The sequence below is a fragment of the Lathyrus oleraceus genome, chromosome 6 (genome assembly GCF_024323335.1).
Source record: "Lathyrus oleraceus cultivar Zhongwan6 chromosome 6, CAAS_Psat_ZW6_1.0, whole genome shotgun sequence".
In the NCBI taxonomy this organism is placed as follows: Eukaryota; Viridiplantae; Streptophyta; class Magnoliopsida; order Fabales; family Fabaceae; genus Lathyrus; species Lathyrus oleraceus.
The window spans coordinates 307,964,825-307,983,415 of NC_066584.1; the positions used below are offsets into that span (position 1 = coordinate 307,964,825).

The 18,591-nt window shown below is 37.0% G+C and overlaps 1 long non-coding RNA gene across 1 annotated transcript; it reads left to right on the forward strand.

The window, feature by feature from the left end:
* Positions 1 to 416: 416 nt before the first annotated feature.
* Positions 417 to 2,556, forward strand: LOC127096612 (uncharacterized). Its single transcript, XR_007792748.1, has 2 exons — positions 417 to 1,132; positions 2,196 to 2,556. It is a non-coding gene; the product is annotated as an uncharacterized LOC127096612 (long non-coding RNA).
* Positions 2,557 to 18,591: the final 16,035 nt, after the last annotated feature.

The window sequence follows — 18,591 nt, forward strand, 5'->3', positions numbered from 1 at the left end:
AATTTAATTCTAAAATTCCAATTTCACTTATCCTAAGAGTTTCAACTAATTAAAATCCTAAAAATTAATTAAGATTTAAATTATCAATTATTCTAAACATGAAAACTTTAATCAATTTAAGTAGAACTTTCATTAACATAATCAACCACAATTAGTTCTAAACACAATACTAATTAATTTAAAAAAAAAACAATAAAATTGGGCTCACAATGATCTTGACCCAGGAGTAATGTTTGTTTGGCCAGAAAGCAAAAACACCTGGGCCTAGTTCAAGGCCCATGATTGAATTGATGAATCGGAGGGGGTGTAGTTGAGTCTTAGAGGTGTGACCAAGAAGTTGTTTGGGCCCAATGGCCTTGAGGCCCACGTAGAGAGAGAACAAGAGGAGTTAAGTTGAACTCCTTCAGTCGTTTTCACCTCATGCGCTTCATTCCTCAACTTCGGTTCAGGGAAATCTCGTCGCGCCGAAATTCCCCATCGGCGGCGGCGGCAGAGATCTAAGCGTTATCAAATTATCATCAAACACTGTCATATTCTAATCAAATCCTCTCCCCTAATCCATTATCACATTCTAACCAAATCCTCATGTCAATTGGAACAGTACTCGAGCCCTAATTGACTAAAACAACAATCCAGCAAAAATGGAGGAGAGTTCGAGCCGGTCATCAGGGGGCTTCAACTTCCCTTCCTCGAGACTACATCACAGTGCAAATCAAAGAGGGAAAAGAAAGGGAGCTTACCTGCCGGAGTAGCTCCAGCAGATTTTCGAGATGTTGATATTGAGCGCGAAGATTTAAACTCCTCTGATGCTTCAGTTAAACCTTGCTTTCCTTGTCCCAATCGTATCTGAGTGCCTTCCTTCTTCTTCTTCTTCGTCTCGTGATTTCCTTATGATATTGTTGTTATGTGCGTGTGAAGTTATGAATCATGGAAATCCGAGAGAACGAAAGTGAATTGGAAAGAATCATGTTTGGTGAATTCTGAGATGAATCGTGAATTGTTGATGCAGATTGCAGGGTGGATTCAATGGCGAGCGAAGATTGAAGATTCTTTAAAGAATGAAGTTTGCATGATGATCTCTGAAGAGTGCAGCTTCGGCAGAATGCTTCCCCCCTTTCATATTGCAGTGAAGGTACTCTTTATAGGATTCAAAGTTGGTTAGAAATTCCAATGAAATTCACATGAAATTTATCTCAAATTCATTAGTTAGTTACAAATTTAACTTGAGTTAGTTGTTAGTTAGAGATGTAATCCAAATGAAATGAACATCTCAATGAATTGTTATGTTATTAGTTTCAATTCTGTTAGTTCTGTTTATTAGTTATCAATTTAATTAGTGAGTTTTAAACTGTTACCTCGGTTAATTAGTTAGGAATGGATCTGTTAGAAGAATGCTGTTAGAAAAAAACTGAATGTTAGAATGTTGAGTCCAACTTTGGTAGTTAGAACGTTTTATGATGCTTTGGATGACTTAGCTATTATTCATGAATTTTGATTTCTATTATGATTGTTAGGTTATTTTGGTTAATGGTAGCAGTTGGAAGATTAATTAGCTTAGGCCTGTTTGAAGTTGTTAGTTAAAAAGTGAGTTAAGAAGGTAATGTTGTGATGTTCAATTGTTCTGATTTCAGATATAACTTAAATTGCAAGTGTTAAAGAGTTAACTTGTTTCTATTCTATGTTATTGTGACAGTTCTGTTGTTATGAATGCTTCCATTGGTCGCTACTTATCTTGAGTTTTCCTGTTGTTTCTGTTATAGACCCATGCTGAAATAATCAATTAGGTTGTAATGATAATTGTGATGCAGTAATAATCAATTATGCTAATTTTGTTATAGACTTATCTTGTTGAAATAATCTATTAGGTTAATTTAGAATAAAATTCTGTCAAAGATGTTAGTGGAAATAATCAATTATGCAGTAATGATAATTGTGAAGTTAGAGTTTTTACAAGTTTGTTTGAAGCTTGAATTAGAAGAAAGCTATGATTAGTAAAATTAAATAGAAGAAGTTAGTGAAAACTATATAGGTTGGCTTGATGTTAATGAAAATAGACCATTAGAAGAAAGTGTTTGAAATGTCAAATGATTTTGTGGGTTTTGAAATGAATTTGAAATGTTAAGTTGAAGTTTCTCAAAGGTTTATCCCAGTAGAACCAATGGCTCATTTATGTTTCTTTTTCTTTATCTCTGTAGGTAACCAAATGTGATGTATACTCACGAGAATGAAGAGGGAAAAAGACGACTTACAAATGAGAACCATGGTTTTTAGAAATAGATGGTTGACTTTGGTCAACTGTTGACCAAAAGTCAACATTTGACTAAAAATCAACCTTAGGCCAAAATCCAGGGAAAAAGACGACTTACAAATGAGAACCATGGTTTTTAGAAATAGATGGTTGACTTTGGTCAACTGTTGACCAAAAAGTCAACATTTGACTAAAAATCAACCTTAGGCCAAAATCCTCTTGTGTAATTATGTATGGACACTTGTAGTCTTGATTTTGTAAAAATGAAATGAATAACTTTTTAGTAAAATGGTTCTTGGTTTTATGTATTATGTTCTATTTTCAAGTATCAAGATTTTATGTTTGCTTACGTTGAATCAAAAGGCTTGAATGAATCATGATATTTAAAACTTGAATTAATGCACTAATGAAAACATGGACCAATGTACCTTGAAGCCTCAAATGGATCATAAAAATTGAATGAAATCGTGCATAGAAAAATTTGGCCCATGATGAAATGACTAATGATGCAAACTATGATGATCAAATGCATTCTTCTATGAATTGGGATTCCGTGATATGATACCAATAATATGCACCCGAAGGCTAAATGATCCACCAAGGACATGATCCAAGAACTAGCGATTAAGTAGATGAACTAAGATAACAAATCAAGCACTAAAACCTCATAAGAAAACTTAGGCCAATGCACCCTAGACTTTGGGTTTCAAACTTAAAGCAATCATGTATCAGTATCCAAATCAATGGATTACAGATGTCGAGCAACATGGGAAAGGATGATTAAGCAAGAAATCAAAATAACATGAACCCAGAGAAACTAAGGTTACAAGCCTTATGATCCAAGTCAGACAAACCAAGACAAAATTAGAGTTTCTTGACCTCCCAAAGCAAAATGAACACCCAAAGTCAAAAACTAGGGTTTTGAATACATAAATGAATGTCATGATGTGAACTCCATGAATCAAGACCCCCAAAGGGCATGGGATTAAGGTTTCTCCTTATATGATGAACCACACTCCAACAAAACCCTAATTTGAATCAACCACCAACTTTGAATCTATGATGCTTGTATTGACACGAATGCATGATGCATATGAAGCATGAATGGGCACTGATGAATTTTAAGTCAAGGATTGAGTGAAAGGATGAAAAGGGGATGACATATTTTGGGGTATGACAATTGTTGGACATTTAATTCTTTAGAAATAACTCCATTTAAAAACACACTTTTAACATCCATTTGGCATAAAATAATGTCATGATTAATATCATAAGAGAGAAGTAACCTGATTGCCTCTAACCTTGTAACAGGTGTAAAGGTTTCAGAGAAATCTATACCTTCTCGCTGACTGTAGCTTTGAGCTACAAGTCTAGCTTTATTTCTTACCATTTCTCCTTGCTCATTGAACTTGTTTCTGAATACCCGTTTTGTTCCAATAATGTTCTTCTGATAAGTTCTGGGTACCAGATCCTATACATGATTCATTTGCAACTGATTCAACTCTTCTTGTATTGCCACAATCTAACTATCGTCAGAAAATGCTTCGTCAACAGAAGTAGGTTTTTTCACGAAGAGTAATTCTATCATTGAATGTTCTTCTTTGAAGGAAGACCTTTTCTTTCTAGGAATATATTTGTTTCCAAGAATTATCTCTTATGGATATGAAGACTTGTACTTGAAGGTCTTCTTGGATTGTGATGCTTCTGAGGAGCCATCTTTAGCTTCTTCAGAATTTTCATCATCTGGAGGAGGTTTTGAGGTATGATCATCTTCTGGACTACCAACTTCTGAAGTTCTGATAGCTTCTGAACATCTAACTTCTAATGGGTTGTTAGCTTCTGAACTTCTAGCTTCCAGACCTCTAGCTCCTGAGGTGTCTTCAAACACACAATTTTTTTGAAAAGGTTTGAACTAACTCTGACATTTTACTATTAGACTCTTTGTCATCAAATTTGATGTGTATTGACTCTTCAATCATTTTTGTTTCTGAGTTATACACATTGTATGCCTTTGAGCGTTCAAAGTATCCCAAAAATATAGCTTTTTGAGTTATGGTATTAAATTTCTTAAGATAGACTTTATTGTTCAAGTTGTAACATGTATATCAAAATTTATGAAAACAAGAAATGCTTGGTTTTCTTCCTTTAAAACTCATATGAAGTCTTGTTTAGAATAGGTCTAATTTAGATTTTATTGTGAACATAACATGTTGTGTTTACATCGTTTGCCCATAAGTATTTAGGTAAGTTGTTTTCATGGATCATAATATGGATATTTCTTGTAAAGATCTGTTCTTTCTCTCTAAAACTTCATTTTGTTGTGGAGTTCTAGGAGAAGAGAACTCATGGAGAATTGCATGTTTTTCACAAAAAGTTTTAAATGGTTCATTTTCAAATTCTCCTCCATGATCACTTCTTACTTTCAATTTTTTTATTCCTTTTCATTTTGTACTTGTATGCAGAAGATGTTAAATACATCATATGATTCATCCTTGGTTCTAAGGAATTTATCCCAGGTTCATATGTTATAGTCATCAACAATGACTAATAAATGTTTCTTCCCATTGATTGATGCAGTACTAACATGACCAAACAAATCAACGTGAAGCAGTTATAAGGGTCTGGAGGTAGAGACAATGTTCTTAGTTTTAAAAGAAGTTATATTAATTTTCCCTACTTGCATGCTCCACAAAGAGCATCGGAGTGATAATTAAGTTATGGAAATCATTTAACAAGTTTTAGCTTGCTAAGTTTAGAGATTAATCTTCAGTTAACACGACCTAATCTTTTGTGTCAGAGCCACTTTTCATCACTCACTGATAGAAGGAAAAGTACCTTATGATTAACCAATTCAGAAAAGTTAATTTTATAAACATTGTTTTTCCTCCCACCTTTGAGAACACTATGGACTTGTAAGACTCATTCATGACTATACAATTGTTCTTATTAAACATGACTTCATAACCCCTGTTACAAAATTGACTAATGCTCAGTAGGTCATGTTTTATTCCATCTACTAACCAAACATTATTAATAGAGATAAATTAATTACCAATATTACTCATATCAATGATATTTTCTTTTTGGTTTCCTCCAAAACCCACAGTTCCTCCCTCTTTTAGAGTTAGGGTTTGGAACATATGCTTTTCTCCCGTCATACGTCGTGAGAAGCCATTATTCAAGTACCATGACAACTTCTTTGCTTCTCCCTTGAAGCATATATGTAGCAAAAACAATTTGAGATTTAGGTACCCACAATCTTATGGGTCCTTTGGGGTTAGTTCTGATATGTTTCTTCTTTCTTTGTACATTTGCTCTCATATGGAAAAACTTAGGATCATTCAAGAATTTTGATATAAAAGTTTGTTGTCTTGAATGGATCTTGGCCTTAGGCTCTGAACCTTTCAGAACCTTGCATCCTGATGTTTTAGTTATGGTTTCTTTAGAACCTTTGACTTTAGAGTCTTAGGTTCTAGCTTCTTTAGAACCTTTAACTCAACAGTTTTAGGTTATGACTGATTTAAAACCTTTGCGTTTTCAGCAACATGTACAAAATAAGAGTCTAGCCCTTTTTATGAGTAGAGCTTGGAAGACGGATTTGTTGGTTCACTCAAGGTTTCAAACATTTGATTAAAATACTTTTTAGAGTAATCAAGACCTTCCCCTTTGATTCTACTTACAACATAAATCATAGATGCAAGTTTAGTTCTATTAAATCCAATTATGATAAACTCCCAAAGAATCATTTCATGCTCATTCAGGGGTTTATCAAACACTTCTTTTTCTAAAGCAATACGATCTCTCTCTAGAGCTTCATTTTTACTTTGAAAATATTTTAATTTATCTTTTAAAAGATAATATTGCTTTTTAAGTAGTTTCATGTGTATGTATTTCTATTTACACAAACCCATAAGGTTTTGAATGAAAGTAATTAAATCAGAACGAGATAGTTTAGAAAATACCTCGTTCTCTTCTTCAAAATCTTAACCAGAATTTGAGTCAGATTCCGTTTCAAAAGATGTAAGATCCACCAAAGCAAGATTAACTTGTTCTTCATCCTTTTTAGAGTCTTCTTCATTGTCAAGTTCATCCCATGTTACCATGAGACTCCTTTTAAACTTGTTTCTGAAGTTGTCCTTCTGATCGATTCCTTTCTTTGACTTATCCTTTTCTACCTTTAAACAATCAATAATGAAATGATCAGACTTATTGTAGGTGCTTAATTGACTGCATTATATGGTAAAACATTAACTGGTTACTAATGTCTTGACTGATGTCATGACATGGTATGTTTATGTGACTACATTGTAGGTTAGAATATCTAACTGTACTCTGATGTCTTGACTGATGTCATGACACACTTGAGTAGTCACTGCAGGATTAGCTAATACAGGATTTATTGAATGTCAAACTGGAGACTGTGACATTCATCCCTGTCAGCAGCTACTGAGGAATAGAACAGTTGGTGTTCTGTTAGAGTTCAGTATTCATTTGCAGTCTGGTTATCAAGGAAGAACCAGACCTGGCAGAAGGCCTACTGTATGAATGTCAAACTGGATGTTATGACATTCATCATGGACAGTATATACTGAACATTAGACAGAGTAGTGTTCTGCTATACTTCAGCATGTTACTTAGTCTGTTCTTCAGGAGAATAACAGAACTAACTTAAGGCCAAATGTGTAAATGTTAAATTGGACACTTTGACATTTATTAATGTAAGCTGTTACTGTAGTATGGTCATTTTGATCATGTACAGGTCAGCAAAATTGTACAGTCTGTTTTCTGAAAAACAGACTCAGCATATGGACCTTGATGTCAAGTTGAATGTCGTGACATTCATTCCTGACAGCATATGCTAGATTGTAGGTTGTTCAGTTTTCTGTTTCAGCTTTTCTTGGGCTATTCTTCAGGAAGTCAACAGCTTAGAGAAAAACCAGGAAATCAACAACCAAGTTACATTTAATGAACCTAACAAATAGCCTATTTGTTAGTAATCTAAATGTTGAATTTATGGGAACTCGTGTGACCTTAAATTCAGGAGAATACAGGTGCAAAAGCCCAGGTACTGCAATATAAAAAGGAAGGCGTTCCTTCATTCAGTTTCGGGGATTTTGAGGCGTGAAGATTTTGTGTGTCCATCATACTTCACTGCTGTATTTTTGTGAGTCTTGTATTAGACGTATCTTGTAAGCCAAGCCATTATCAAGTAGATGATTGTTGTGGCATAGGGTGTTCATTGAGTTGTAAGTGTTGTGTCGCTCAAAGCTTTTAAGCGTGAGTGTTGTGTATCTTGATTAAAGCTGTGAAGCACAATCAAGAGTTGTTTGAAGTGTGACTTCAACGTGTCTTTAATATTGATTAAAGGTAGTAATCACTGAGGTGATTGAGGGGGAGTGAGTAGGAACTCTGATCTTAGTGTAAGATTGAAATTGCATTGGGTAGGGATTAAGTGATAAGTTGTAAACGGGTGAGTTTAGCTTTGAATTGATACTACTAATAGTGGATTTCCTCCCTGGCTTGGTAGCCCCCAGATGTAGGTCATGTTGGACTGAACTGGGTAAACAATTACTTGTGTTATTTACTGCACTTACGTTTAAGTTCTGCATAATCCCTGTCTGTGCAGAATTGGATGTCATGACAACCCGTGTGACATCCAAAGTCTGATAACTAGAATTTCAATTGGTATCAGAGCAGGCACCCTGCCTGTGATTTTCTGGGTGAGATTTAGGGAAGTTACTTTCTAGTACCATGGACAAGGATATAGGACACTCAAATAGACCACCCATGTTGGATGGCTCTAATTATGATGACTGGAAGCCTCGTATGATAGCCTTCTTAAGGTCTCTAGATAGCAAAGTCTGGAGAGCTGTCAACAAAGGATGGGAACATCCAATGAGGACAGGTGAAGATGGAGTCAGTGTGCAGATTCCTGAAGAAGAGTGGGACAAGGAGCAAGAGGCATTAGCTCTTGGAAATTCCAAGGCCTTAAATGCATTGTTCAATGGAATCAGTAAGAACATCTTCAGGCTGGTGCACCATTGTGAACTAGCTAAGGAAGTTTGGGATACCCTCAAGGTAACTCATGAAGGTACTTCCAAGGTGAAGATGTCCAAACTTCAGATGCTGACCACCAAGTTTGAAAATCTGAGGATGAAAGAAGATGAGACTATTCATGACTTTCACATGAATATTCTTGAAATTGCAAACACCTCTGGTGGACTAGGTGAGAAAATGGCTGAAGAGAAACTTGTAAGAAAGATTCTCAGGTCCTTGCCTAAGAGATTTGCTATGAAGGTCACAGCCATAAAGGAGGCGCAAGACATCTGCAATATGAAGGTGGATGAGCTCATTGGCTCTCTCCAAACCTTTGAAATGGGCTTGTGTGAGAATGCTGAAAAGAAGAACAAAAGCATAGCTTTTGTATCCAATGCTAAAGAGGAGTCAGAAGCAGGATATACTGAAGGTGATGAAAGCATATCAGAAGCCTTAGCCATGCTTGGGAGACAGTTCAACAAGCTCATAAAGAAATTTGATCAACAGGGTAGACCTAATGTCAAGAACATCCCGTCTGACATAAGGAAAAGATCAACTTCTGAAGAGAAGTTCAACCAAGGCAAGGGAATCCAGTGCCATGGGTGTGAAGGATATGGTCATATTAAGGCTGACTGCCCTACCTTCCTCATGAGGCAAAGGAAAGGGCTATATGTCACCTGGTCAGAAGAAGACACTGAGAGTGAATCTGAAGGAGAATCTGCCAAACATGTCACTGCTCTGACCAGTGTCTGTACCTCAGAAGATAACTCTAGTGGAGATGAGTTCACCTTGGATGAACTTGCTGCCTCATATAAAGAACTATGTGTTAAAAGTGCAGAAGTGTGTATCCAAGGAGAAAAGCATAAGAAACTCATCAAAGAGCTAGAACCTGAGAAACTGGAGCAGCTGAAAGTCATAGAGGGTCTGAAGGGTGAGATCTCTTTGTTGACCTCTAAGCTAGACCAAATGACCAAATCCATCAAAATGTTGAATAAGGGATCTGACACCTTGGAAGAGATCCTGAAGATAGGACAGAAGTCTGGAACCACTTCTGGTTTAGGCCTTGGGAAAAGATCATCAGCTGAACGCACACGCCCAAAGGCTAAAGTTCAGAAATCCAACGGGAAGTCACATACAATGTCTCAACATCGAGGAACCAGAATGAGCAATCATCAGAAGAAGAAATTCAAGAGATGGAGATGTCATTACTGTGGTAGATTCGGTCACATAAAACCCTTCTGCTATAGGTTGCATGGTTAGCCAAACCAGACCCCACAAGGTAGGCCTAAGAAGAAGGTGTCTACGCATAATGTCCCCATTAAGAAACAAACATGGGCGGCTAAGCAGACACCTCAGGTCAATCCTAAGCAGCAGGCACCTAAGCTTCGCTTCTCTCCTGAGAATCAACAGTGTGTTGTTAACCTTGCTCACACATCTTCAAGGGCACATATCAGACAAGACTGGTACCTTGATAGTGGCTGCTCAAGGCATATGACTGGGATGAGCAACCTAGTAGTGAATCTACATCCTCCTACCACCAAGTTTGTAACATTTGGTGATGGAACTAAAAGAGAAGTCAAGGGTGTTGGTAAACTGGACTGTCCTGAAGCTCCAAAGTTGAGTGGTGTATTGTTAGTAAAAGGACTAACTATGAACCTCATAAGCATAAGCCAGTTGTGTGACCAAGGATGCAAGGTGGAATTTACCAAGGGAGGATGTGTGGTGTTGAATGGGTGCAATCAAGAAGTGATGAGAGGAGACAGATCCAGAGATAATTGCTATCTATGGAAATCTAAAGACTCTCTCAACTTTCCCAAGTGTCCTTTAGCCAAGGGAGATCAGGAAGGGAAGCTGGGACTTGGAAGACTTGATCACCTTCAGGTACAAGGAATGAAGAAAAGCAGTCCCAAGAGAACTATGAGAAGAGTCTCATATCTGACTTTAGATAAAAAGACAGACTGTGGAAAATGTCTGATTGAAAGTAATGAGCCATTGGCACCTATTGGTCATCATACAAAGGATATGACAGCAAGGGATAGACAGAGGTGTGTATTATTGTCGTATGCAGAATCTCAACACCTAGCGTGTGGTGGCAGGTGGTCAACCCTAGTATTGAGGAACCTGATGCAGACAGAGTACAATGTCACCCGTAATGTCATGACATTGTACGCTGCTAAGAGTGACAATAGTAAGGGCAAAGAGGGAATGCGTACGACTGAAAATTTATAGCAACTAATGAAGTTAGTTAGCTATTGTTTAGTAAGTCAAATTATTAAACAACAAATAGTGAGCTCTGAGTGGTCAAAAGCTAATAGACCTTACTCTTGCATAAAGCGTTTCACATTCCGTCGCTTCCAACACCATTCGTGCAAACCCTCGTCCAAAGAAATGGTTCAACTTCCCTCTGAGATATTCAGCATGGCACACCAATCCGATACCACCCCCTTCAATACCGTGTCCGATTCTCACAGCACGGAGTTTGGCAACCCCAACCGGGAGGAAGTTAGTGTCAACGCTGCAACGTCGCCCCATGCAAGAAGACCAAAAGAAACGGTCTCCAGAATCTCCTCAGCTATCGCTCTGGACAACCCTTCCAAGGAAGGATCGAGGTATGTGCACAATGCCATTGCCTCTATGGTCACTAAGATTCTGTCCGGTGATCGGAATGTTCCGGGGGTTTCCGTTCCCTTGAACACTATCATTTCCGATGATATTGCATGTCGTGAAACCGCAGTAGTGTTGAGGGAGAATGTGTCTGGATTACCTGAAGAGGGTCCTAAGAATGATGACCATGTAAGCAAGGTGAGAGGTGAGAAGGTAAGTGTCCCTCAGGATGTTGAGGCCAACCCTAGAGCTGACACAGTCAACCTGGATGAGTTCTCTGATAACGAACTGTTGGCCTCGGTTATCCCTAGCATAGCCAAGAGGGTCAGAACTAGGAGAGGGAAAAAGACAGTGATGCAAAGGTCTCCATCCAATGAAGTTGATGAGACAACTCCTCACAAGCAAACAGGGACAGAGAGTGCACGCAAAAGGAAAGGTCATGGACCTGCCAAAGCTTGGAGCAAAGAGGTGCCCAAGAAGTTGAAGACCAAGGCTGTGGTAGTGGAGTCTGAATCTGATGTCCCATGTGATGTCACAACATCCATGTCCAGGAAGAAGCCGTCCTCTAGCAAGTTGGCTGCTAGTGTCCCAGAAGTTCCCATTGACAATGTGTCCTTCCACTTTGCCTCCAGTGTTAACAGGTGGAAGTATGTCTACCACAAAAGGCTGGCCTTGGAGAGAGAACTGACTCAGAATGCATTGGAATGCAAGGAGATTGTGGACCTCATCAAAGAGGCAGGGTTGATGAGAACTGTGACTCAACTCCCTAAATGCTATGAGACCTTAGTGAAGGAGTTCATTGTGAATTTATCCGAGGACTGTGCTGATGGGAAATCCAGAGAATTCAGAAAGGTCTATGTGCGTGGCAAGTGTGTGACCTTTTCCCCCTCAGTGATAAATCTGTATTTCGGAAGAGCAGATGAAGAGCAACCAGAGCTTGAAGTGACTGACAATACAATCTGTCAAGTCATCACAGCAAAGCAAGTCCGGAAATGGCCTCTCAAAGGGAAGCTGGTGGCCAGTCAACTAAGTGTAAAGTATGCAATGTTACACAAAGTTGGAGCAGCCAACTGGGTACCCACAAATCACAAGTCAACTGTGTCTGTGATGTTAGGAAAGTTCATCTATGCAGCGGGAACCAAGGCAAAGGTGGACTATGGTATGTACATCTTTGATCAGACAATGAAACATGCGGGGAGTTTTAGTGTGAAGGGACCTATTGCCTTTCCATCTCTCATATGTGGCATTGTGCTGAATCAATTTCCACACATCCTGACGGATAATGACTTTGTGAAAAGAAGAGAGAGTCCTTTGGCCTTCAGCTACAAACTGTTCCTGGGCAAGCATGTCCCTGATATTGTCTTGACATCGGGAGCAACATCCAAAGCTGGCAACCAACCAGACAAAGCTGCTGTTATTGTTGTTCTCAGAGAGACCTGCAAAGAGCTGGAGACTGGAAAGCATGCTTTGGAAAAGCTCATCTTGCAAATGGAGACTTCTACTGAGGACACGGATGGAACTGATAGGCAAAGTTCTGAGGATGAGGAGGAGGCCAGCTCTGAAGAGGAGGCTGATGATGAGGCTGAGGATTAAGTACTTGTATTTGTGTGTTTTCTGTCATTTATGTAATTCTACTTACTATCTGTGGATCTGTAATTTAAAGTGTTGCTTTGGCAACATTTTTGGACAAAAAGGGGGAGTGATAACTGATACCCCAGGACAACAGAAGTTTACTTTGTTAAACTTTGTAAAACAGGTTCTCATTCATGACAGATTGAAGTTTTCCTCTACTGCAGCTGATGTGTGATGAAGTGTGTATTTAGCTTCTGTTTGTATGCTACTGTGTGTGAAGTTTTTATTTAACTTCCTCCCCTGCAGCTGCTGTGTGTTGAAGTTTAGATTTTAGATTTAACTTCTGTATGTGTGTTGCTTTGTGAAGTTTTTATTTAACTTCCATATGTGTGAGTGTGCTGCCACTCTGAGTGTATTAGCTAAGCTTATTTCATGCTAGGTGTGTGATTCCGCTGCTATGAACTCTGTTATGGGGATCAAAGTGTTTTAGCCAAAAATTTGCCAAAGGGGGAGTTTGTAGGTGCTTAATTGACTGCATTATATGGTAAAATACTAACTGGTTACTAATGTCTTGACTGATGTCATGACATGGTATGTTTATGTGACTACATTGTAGGTTAGAATATCTAACTGTACTCTGATGTCTTGACTGATGTCATGACACACTTGAGTAGTCACTACAGGATTAGCTAATACAGGATTTATTGAATGTCAAACTGGAGACTGTGACATTCATCCCTGTCAGCAGCTACTGAGGAATAGAACAGTTGGTGTTCTGTTAGAGCTCAGTATTCATTTGCAGTCTGGTTATCAAGGAAGAACCAGACCTGGCAGAAGGCCTACTGTATGAATGTCAAACTGGATGTTATGACATTCATCATGGACAGTATATACTGAACATTAGACAGAGTAGTGTTCTGCTATACTTCAGCATGTTACTTAGTCTGTTCTTCAGGAGAATAACAGAACTAACTTAAGGCCAAATGTGTAAATGTTAAATTGGACACTTTGACATTTATTAATGTAAGCTGTTACTGTAGTATGGTCATTTTGATCATGTACAGGTCAGCAAAATTGTACAGTCTGTTTTCTGAAAAACAGACTCAGCATATGGACCTTGATGTCAAGCTGAATGTCGTGACATTCATTCCTGACAGCATATGCTAGATTGTAGGTTGTTCAGTTTTCTGTTTCAGCTTTTCTTGGGCTATTCTTCAGGAAGTCAACAGCTTAGAGAAAAACCAGGAAATCAACAACCAAGTTACATTTAATGAACCTAACAAATAGCCTATTTGTTAGTAACCTAAATGTTGAATTTATGGGAACTCGTGTGACCTTAAATTCAGGAGAATACAGGTGCAAAAGCCCAGGTACTGCAATATAAAAAGGAAGGCGTTCCTTCATTCAGTTTCGGGGATTTTGAGGCGTGAAGATTTTGTGTGTCCATCATACTTCACTGCTGTATTTTTGTGAGTCTTGTATTAGACGTATCTTGTAAGCCAAGCCATTATCAAGTAGATGATTGTTGTGGCATAGGGTGTTCATTGAGTTGTAAGTGTTGTGTCGCTCAAAGCTTTTAAGCGTGAGTGCTGTGTATCTTGATTAAAGTTGTGAAGCACAATCAAGAGTTGTTTGAAGTGTGACTTCAACGTGTCTTTAATATTGATTAAAGGTAGTAATCACTGAGGTGATTGAGGGGGAGTGAGTAGGAACTCTGATCTTAGTGTAAGATTGAAATTGCATTGGGTAGGGATTAAGTGATAAGTTGTAAACGGGTGAGTTTAGCTTTGAATTGATACTACTAATAGTGGATTTCCTCCCTGGCTTGGTAGCCCCCAGATGTAGGTCATGTTGGACTGAACTGGGTAAACAATTACTTGTGTTATTTACTGCACTTACGTTTAAGTTCTGCATAATCCCTGTCTGTGCAGAATTGGATGTCATAACAACCCGTGTGACATCCAAAGTCTGATAACTAGAATTTCACTTATTGCACTTGAAACATCCCTTCTGCTCATCCTTCTTTTCTTTGGAACTTGATCCTCTAAAGCCACTGATCCTGTCAAAGAATCTTTTATTCTTCTTGGCCAGATACTGAAACCTTATGATGATAAATGGCATTTCCTCATCATCTGGATCATTTTCAGAACCTTTTACATAAGAAACTTATCCAGATTCCCAGACTTGAGGAGCCTTAGCAATTTTAGCAACATATTTCAAAGCAAGAGGCTTTAACCTCTTGGCAGGTTTATCTCCATTGAGATCCATCTCATGGCTTTGAAGATTGTTGAATAGGATTTTAACTATTTAAATCTTTAGCCTCCTAGATAACTGTCACTTTGGGTCTGTATCTAACAAGAAGACTCCTAAGAATATTATTAACGTGATCAGAGGTAGTATAACCCTTGTTCAGAACCTGATGTCCAAATACAAGAACTTGAAACCTTGAGAACATGGTTTCAATATCTTCATCCTCATTCATTATGAACAACTCATACTGTTGAAGTAGAAGGTTGGCCTTAACTTCCTTAACTTATTGATTCCCTTCATATGTAGTACATAAGGATTTAAAAATGGTCTCAGTAGTATATTTATCAATGATCTTGATGTACTCAGAATGAGGTAGAGCATCTACCAAGATGCCTCTAATTCTATGACATTTTCTATAGATCTTTTTCTGAGCATGTGTGGGAGTTTTTATGTCAGGAACCATTCCTACTCCATTAACTGGAATATCAATGCCATCTTCAAGAGTATCCCATAACTCATCATCAAGACATATGATATAAATAGAGTCTCCATTGGAAATTGGATGTTTAACTGTATAATTATTCTTTTATGAAATGTTATAATCATGATTAACAGCAGCATGTGGATTATGAGTACCACTATCAGATCCAGAAACTCCATACATGATTCAATATGTTTTTCTCAGGGTCTTTTCTACACCACTGTTAAGTGTTTATCATAGACTGTGGTCTGATGCCAACTGAAGGTGATAAAAACACAAGAGGGAAGGGGGGGGGGGTAATTGTGTTGAGTTTTTATTTCTTTTTAAAGCTCTTGTTAAATTCTAAACAAAAAGTATATAATCTTATTAGAGATAAGAGTTAGGCAGAGGATAAGTAAAGCAAGAAAGAAGAGAGACATGCATAACTATCCTGATTCCTCTCACAACTCAAGAGTAACCTAGTCCCCTTGTACTTACAAGATATTTTCACTATAATCACACAAGATTCCAATTTTCTCAAGCACACAAGCAAGAGACTTCAAATGCTCAAACACAAAGTAAGAGACTTATACGCTCAAGCACACGAGCAAGAGACTTTTAATGCTTAAGCACATAAGAAAGAGACTTCCAATTCTCAAGCACACAAGCAAGAAACTTTTATTCTCAAGCGCACAAGAAATATACTTCAAATGCTCAAACACTAAGTAAAAGAATTCTAACAATCTACCTAATAGATAAAAGATTGTTGGGGGGTAATACACTTGATATTCAATCAGAGGTGTAGACAAAATATAACTCAACAAGAATTCTTTAAGACTTAGGGATTTCTAGAATATACAAAGGTAAGAAATCCTAAGTTAAACTTGTGCTTGTGTTTTTACAGAGTGACTGCTCTTTGAACGTAAATGGTTCGTTGGTTGTTTTTCTTCAAGTCTTCTGCTTCTTAAATAGAGAAGGAGAATAATCGTTGAAGATCTAACACAAGAGAGTCATTGAGAAACTTGAATAAATACATTGAGATGTTTCTTTAAATGGTTAATATCGTTGAAAGCTTGTTTGAAATTCCCTTGCTACAAGAGGAATTATCAATCACATCCCAGCTGACTCTATAAGCTCTTAGGTCTTCATGTGACAAAGTAGGCTCAAAGGTTAAAAATGACTTATCAAAGTCACCTTGGTCCCTGCGCTTTAACTAGTCTTTAGGTTTTGATCAACAGAGGCATACTTCTTTAAAGTCTGATCTTCCTATGTTGACTTCTTCGAACTCTAACCTTCAGATATTGAATTATTCAGAAGTTGACTTCTTCGTAGCCTGGTCTTTAGCTTCTTATCCATCAGATTCTGGTCTTTAAGTTTCTCTTTAGATGTTCATAGTCATAACCAATATTTAGATTGTTCATGAAATTTTAGTCTATGGTCCTGCACACTTGAACAAATATTAGTATCCCTAATTGTTCTTTAAATACTTTGTTATCATCAAAGCCTAAGGGATATGGGATAAACCAATTTTGTTCCAACAATAACAACTGTCTTCCGATTCATCTTCTTACATTCGACATCAGACTTATCACTTAGTTTACCTTTTTCCCTCTCAATAACATCATACAAATCTTTTTTGTTTAACATATCTTTCATGAGAGTCTTCCAAAGTATATAATTAGTAAATTTAAACTTAATCATATTGGGATATTGATTTTTTTCCATTTAAAATGCACAAAACAAGTCAACCATAGCTCTCGATACAACTTTTGGGTCATGAGGGGGTCCGGGGGTCATCACATTGGACTATAGGAGCAACTACATAAAAAGTGAAAAAGTAACCACATATTAACCTAAAAACTTAATGCATTTGGGTCTATGGGTTTTCTCACTTATAAAGTGTTCAACATTCACTTTTCCATCCAATGTGGGACCAATACTCACACTTGATATACCAACAGATCTTTACCAAGATCTTAATCTTCAATCTTTGATGGACGTAAATCTTGATAAATTCATTGATCTTCACTCAATCTCGAAGTTATAAGCCTTGAATCCTTCTTTTCAATAAGTTGACAAATCCATATAAAAACTCCACATCAATAAAGATAATATTTCTTCCTTTTTTCTTCAATGAAATTCACTCCTTGAATTTCCATAAGATCAAAACACCTGCTATGAGATCTACACACACACTTCAAAATGTACAATTAGAAATCTAATGGCTTCTTAGAATCCATTATCATACACACAAACAACATGACAAGTCTCCATTAAAATGAGGATGATAAAGGTTTAATAGAGAAAGGAAGTTGTGGTTTCAAAGCTATTCTCATTGATTTTTTTTGATATTGTTCTCTTGATTGAGAGTTTTCTCAACGAGTTATGAAAGAATGAAAAGAAAAATACTATTTATTTATGTATGATATGAATTATTAAAATAAGCAAAAAGCCTTAAATGAATCGAATTAGTGAAATCAGATCCTTTATGCTTGGGACTGATTTTAGTAAGTAGAAATGAAACGTAATACTTAGACCTGTAAGTGGAATCAGATTCACATCTATTGGAATCATATTCAATAGCAAAAAATAGATTTTGATTCAAAACTCGCATAATGGAATCAGATCCACTATCATTGGAATCAAGTTCAATAGTGAAAAATAAATCATGAGTTGAAAGCACTAAGTGAAATCGGATCCACATGCTTTGGAATCGATTCTAATAGACAACAAGGCATAAAAATTGATCATATAAGCTTTAAAATAATTCGTTTAAGGTTGACTTTAGTCAACTTATCATCTTATGCATGTAAACCATATCAATTGTGTATGTATGATAAGATTAATAAGGAAACTCATAATACGATAAATTTCAAATAATAAAGCATCAAAATACGAGATAACCGATAACTCACACTTAGGCAATTTCACAAACCCCCCTTTATATTGAGCTCATGACCATCATTTTTGCCATTGAAAATGCATATGACATACACTAGAAGTTCACCTGGATCAAAACTGATTCCACCCTTGCTACCATGACCTTCAACAATCACAACATAGTTCCTTGACAACTCCACAATAGATTGCATAACTCTTTACTGCTTACTAGAGTCATGAACTTCTTTGTTGATCACATTTATAGGGAAAGAAATAATTATAATGACAAATTTGCATTCATAATTTTGTCCATTAATAATTTCACTTAATGGGATCAACCTCCCATCATCATTAATTTCTCTTTAGTGAAAAACAAATCGAGACTTCCCAATTTTTATTTTTACTAATTTTTATTTGCAATCATTTGTTTATTTTTTTGTTTTGAGTTTTGGCATAATTCCCATTTATTTTTTATTTTTTTTCTTCAATACATGATACCTATTTAAAAAATATATATCTATGAGCAAAGATGTCTAATTAT